Raw genomic sequence first — 6,005 nt, 5'->3', positions numbered from 1 at the left:
ACCTCAAAATACCCACTATACCTAGAAAGGGAGGAAAAAAAAAAAAAAAAAAGGATTTTGCTTCTGATACCTTTTGTAATGGTTACATCTAATTCAAAGTGCATCAGACAAGAAAGAAGTTCAAGAAAGCCAGACCCTTTAATCCAGTTAATTACTAGGGGGTATAGCATATGAAAGCCTTATGTAAAATGAGAAAGTAATCTTATTCTGCTCAGGCTGGCTGCTCAGTTGGTAGATGGGCAGAAGTTAACAAGGGGCCCTGCAATCTATTTAATTGGCCCAAAGATCAGAGTATGCATCAGCCTTTTGACCATGGAACTGCGCTCCTTCGTGCCTCCCAGTCCTTCCCACGGAAAATGAAGGCAGCTCTGCAAGACGTTCCCTCAGCTCTGCCAGGCGCTCAGAAAGAAGCCCCAAGCAAGCCAGTGGAAGAGCTGCCTCCGCCGTCCAAGCTCCCACAGCTGCACGGCTCGCCTCTGTGCATGCCTGTGACAAGCACGCAAACGGCAGCCGCAACTTCTGACAAGACGGGCTCTGTAGGCTCCTCGTTAGCAGCCAGTGACGACGGCTCCGTATAGAAAACACTCCCTGCTCTCATGAAGAGGAGCATTGATTTGGCTGGCACTCATTGCATTACTCCAGTAAAGGAAAGGCATCAACAAGTAGATACGGAGAAGGATTATGTTTTCTTAAAGTGAAGAAGAGCTCCAGATCTAAATAAAAATTGTACCGTTATCTTGAGATATAGAGGGTGAGTTTAACTGGACGAACTAAACATGTCATTTGCATGCAAAACCCTAAACTACAAAATAAAGTACGTAACTTTGTGATCTGACCCTCAGATAAGGTCTAATGGGGTTTAGCAAGATGAATATGAATGTTTAGTTATGCTGCTAGTAACCAGCATTCAAATTGAAATAGCTTTTGCATTCTAGTACAGACAAGGTAATTCACAGCATTTTCTTTTTTCAGGAAAGTAAAAAGGAGGCTTAGAAAAATCAGCTGCTAACCCAGATATTCCCTGTGTCAATCGCAAATCCTGAAGTATAGTCCTAATATTTCTTCAAAAGACATACATCAATTTTGCAATAATTAGAACAAGTAACAGGTATAATTAATTTAAAACAAGATAATCTGATCTACATTCACCCTTTTACCCTTTTTCTTAGTATTCACAGGCTGAAATTCACTTCCGCTAAGTAGCAGAGTAAGTTTCACCTCTATTTGTCATCAGTGCACTGCTAGGTTTGTGTGCATGCCACCTTTTCTACAGTTAAGCCATGCAGCATTTCAAGACCAAATGAAAAGATAAGTATTTGAGTATTTTATTGGGATTTTTAAAAGTTGAATGATAGTAAAAATGCAAAGAATCTCTGTGACATGAATGCCATGTGTTTTCTTTTCACCTTGAGAAGAGGACAAATTAGCTTCCGTCTTTAGAAGTATTTGTCAAGTAGTTATATTTCAATCCTGATTTATTTATGTCTCAACCCAGCAAAGCACTTAAGCGTATGCTTATGCTAAACATGAGAATTAGCCCCTTAGCTTTGTAGTTAAGCATCATACATCAGACAAGCATGGAATCTAGGTCTATAGAGCAACAGTATCTACCACCATTGATTCTTCTTACTTCCTTATCTTGCAGAAAGAGTCTAATTTATATTGTGACTAGGGGATTAATTTTATCTGAAACACCTCTGATACGCTGACTGTTGCAAAAATAGCACTAATTTGTCATAACCACTGCAAGCTGGACGGGTCATACTGAGTTTATCTCAACGCACATTTCTGCCCCATATTTTCAGGGTGACCTGAAAAGAATACAAAGGAAGATCAGGTGTATCACCTACCAATTAAACCCAAACAAAACATGGTTACCCTCTGTTGTTTTGTAATGCTTCTTTAAAACAGCAGACGCTAGGTTAAATCTCCTGTTCAGGCATTTATCACATCTACTTTCTGTTCCCTTGGAAAATATACTCGTAATAGTGCTCAAATGAATTACAATAAGATTTTTCAGTTGAAACCTAAAAGGGAGTTCAGGGAATAAACATTTATTTTTAGGGGGGAAAAAGCATTTAGTAGCTTTAAACATGTTTTCAGATGGCTCAGGTTGGCAAGGATCCATTGCAGCCACTGTTTGAGACCTTCAGGTCTCCAAGGAGCTACAAAGCCAAAGGATAAGCAGGTGTCTACAGCGGTATGAAACCAGCTGTGAATGAAGCGGTGCGAGGGTGCCGGCTGTGATTTAACAGAACAAGCTGAAGGAGCCACGACGTACTCATGATCTGGTCCCACAGCCTTCCCCTAGCAGTAACCAACAGCGCAACAAAAACTTCTCACCTTAAAAATGAACAAATCTTCACTGCCCTCCTGTAAAACTGTCTATTCAGAGGCACTGATGAGGTCCCCATAAAGAACTTTCATATTGACATTTCCTTCTAATGGTTCTTATGAGAACGCTAGAAGGCCTTCCTCCCTTTGCAAGCCTGGAGAAACCTGCAGGACATTACTGAGAAAGACAGTCATTTAACCCCAAAGTAAAATTTGATTCAATTGACTCAATTGTTTTGCACGTTAACAGTAAGAAAAGATGCAAATATTGAAGAAAAGGGTTTAATTGCAGAAAAATTGTATACAAGCATCTAATGAAATGAAGTATAATCTATGACGCGCCAGTCTTACAGGTATAATTTGTTCTGCAGTAGCTCTGAGATGAATCCCTCCAGCACTGCTACATAGCTAAGAAAACCTTGATCAGGCCATAAACCAGTTTTCTTGCCAATGTCCCTTGCCTCTTGCAACTGCTAACCCCCTTTTTGGCCTATCTCTCTTCCTTTATGAGACTCCTCAACCTTTCCACTGCCTCTCCCAATCTCTCACACACAGACCGTATGTTAGTCTTCCATTTTCACCTTTGCTGTCTTCCAAGCAAAACTCATGCCACTGTCCTTCAATAATATGACATTTAGTTCTTTCAGATGACTTGAGTCAACTCCTCGTTTCTCCTGAAGTCACCACTGCCTTGCTCCACAGCTTCAGAGGAAGGCGGTATATGTGACTAGCATGTCACTCGAGCTTTCTTCACTGCTTGTGAGTTTATAGCGAGACTCAGTTCCTCTGAAAAATACAAACCTAACCCAGTTCAAGTGGCTCTAGAATTTTAAAAGCAAAGTATAAGCTCCTCTAATGCAGTGTGTCATGCAAGGAATAAACTGCTCTTTGGAAAAGAATAAACATCACTCATGGTTTGAGTACATGATTGTTTATGAGATGAGAGTCAAAACTCCAGAGCCCTTCTCCTATCACTGTTACCCAAGAAGCAGACCACTGCCCTTCTCACTGCAGGCTTGATGATACACGTAAATGTCATCCCTTTGGAAAGTGGCTATAAAACAGTGAGGACATTAAAAATAAACATCTTTAAGTAGAAGCAAGCATTGTGGTTACTTCTGAATTGGCTTTATTGATGTTTCTTTATGTCTGAGGTTCTGTTACTGCAGAAGTCAGAGAGTAGAATAACCAAAACCGTTTCATTTAGGCCAAGAATTTGTTTGAAGTTGTTTGAAGGACAAAAAAAAACAAACAACTCAAATCATCTTTTACCCTCTGAACACAAGAGCAATCTTCACATTCATTTACTTTGGGGATTTCACTCTGACATATTCCAAATTATTTCATTAATTTGACCTCAGTGAAGCAAATGCAAATCAGACCTGGAAACCTGGTCCATTCTGCATTAGAAGCCCCCGGCTCACCAAGAAATGTATCTGTTTCTGTGCAGATTTGCATGCAGGAAGGCAGAGAAGCTCTTCAATGATCTTTAAACAAGTTAACTGAGCTACCAGAAGAAAAATCCTTTTCTCTTGCCTCTCCATTTGCAGGCCAGGGCAGAGGAAGGGTTAGTGAAAATGAACACATTTTCCATTTTTTCCCATTATACAAAGGAAATGCATCAGATGCAACAGAGTCCCATGCAACTTGGAGACTGGAGTGAGAGTTCAAAGCAGAGAGATGGGAAAAGATTAATTTTCTTACGACCAAAAGTTCCCGGCATACAAGCAGCTACCTGAACCGTGCCCCGGAGACAACTCTAACTCTGAGGAAACTAATGCTACAATTATAGAAGTCTCTCCAGGGAAGTCCTATTGCTCAGGATGTTTAAAACTAGGCCAGACAGAACAGTGGCAGAAGCACAACAGAAAATGGATGACATAGACGCTTCCTTAGCCTCTAGCTTCTGTGGGATTTCACTGGTGTTAATCAGGAAGCTGAGACCCACGGCGCTGCAAACCAAGTGTATGAGGCATTCTAACCATCACTACCAGAGTGCCAAACCACTATTCCACTGCCATCTCCTCCTTTTGTACGTTTCTTTGCTGATAAACTTCGAGTCAAAACAGTGAGTCATGCTTTCGGTCCTGCTGATGCATTTACGCTGCCTAAGAAAAGGTTCCAGGAATCACCACTTCACTTTCAGTAGGCAGTAAAAGATCTTTCCTCATCAGCTGTATTGCAGGAGCACAAGAAGGAACTATACTTTTTCAAATAACAAGAAGAAAACCTTTAGGTTAAAAATCTGGAAAAAACAGGAAGAGCTGAATTCACAGAGCTTTATATCTTATTATCACACCCACCACATACACTGTTTTATGCAACTCTGTGAGTTATTTGAATGAACTGTTTCAAAAGGTTTCTTTTTAAAGGGGACGCATTCACTTACAGGTCATATGAGCAGACTCTAACCATCTTTAAGGCTACATTCACAGACAACTACTGAAAAAGAAGAGGAAAAGTGTATTCTTTTTCCAGCATGTTTAACCTGAGATGCTTGACAACAGTTTTAGCACAGTTCAAAAAGTCCTCTTCTATTAAATATTTTAAGCATGTGAATAATCTCACTAAGTCTCCCAGCAAAGTAACTTCCTCAAGTCTCTACAGGATCAGAGCCTTGCTTGCCCCCTCTTTGTGTTTCCAAACAGAAACTAAACCACCTTTCAAACAAGATCATGGAAACCCAAAGACATCATGCTTTTGCTTCGTAACTTGATGATCTGTCAGTTTTTGCCCTAATGGTGCCTTCTCATCTATAACACTCTTTTATGCTGTATTATTATGCACAGACCACATCTTTGCTTAGTTTTACAAATCACACATTATGTTCTTATGCCTATCCCAACAGAACTGTTTCTTTGACAAGCTCCACATATATTACGTACATACGTACTTGCAGCCATAGAAATCAGTGGGATTCTTCCCACACACAGCACCAGGCTGTGGACTTAAACCCCACACACATTTGATGATACAAACTTGTTTTCTGCCCAATGAAAGTGCACTGTAATTAAGCACCTACTTTATCATTAGCCAACAACCTCCTGCACCTGTCAATACGCTGCCAGCCATCCAGCCCGCTAACCGGTAGCACAAAATACTGTGCTCCACCAGCTTAACATAACAATCATCCCTCCAAATCCTTTATTAATTACATGTGCTTTATGTGCTGAAACACACAAATGCTACGGAATTGGTGGAGAACATTTTCAAAATCCCAGTTTCCCTTTTGCTTTGCCGCACCTGAATTGCATGCGTGTCCTTAGGCCATGGGGGGGGCACGGCGTCTTGCACTGCTGGCAGTCCAGGCGGTGCTGTGGGGTGGAGAGTGACAGCACAATTAACCCCAGGTTTGGGTTTCAATTTTTACAGATGAAACCCCTCATGTCAGGGCTTACTACTTTCTTCCTAGCTGGTTTTGAGGCACAATACAGGGCTGACAGCTGACGGCAGGTATGCCACCAACAAAACCTGTCAGAGCTTTTTCTTTTGCCCTGATGGTTGCGCACTGACTTGGCAAAATCTCCTTTTTCACAGAATCACAGAGTCCCAGACTGGCCGAGGCTGGAAGGGAGCTCTGCAGACCACCCAGTCCAACCCCCCGCTGAGCAGGCTCTCTCAGAGCACATTGTGCGGGATGGCATCGAGGCAGGTTTCGAACACCTCCAGAG

Source organism: Aythya marila, assembly GCF_965140915.1.
Source record: "Aythya marila genome assembly, chromosome: 15".
In the NCBI taxonomy this organism is placed as follows: Eukaryota; Metazoa; Chordata; class Aves; order Anseriformes; family Anatidae; genus Aythya; species Aythya marila.
The sequence above is the reverse complement of the archived record's forward strand: the minus strand, read 5'-3'. Positions refer to the sequence as shown.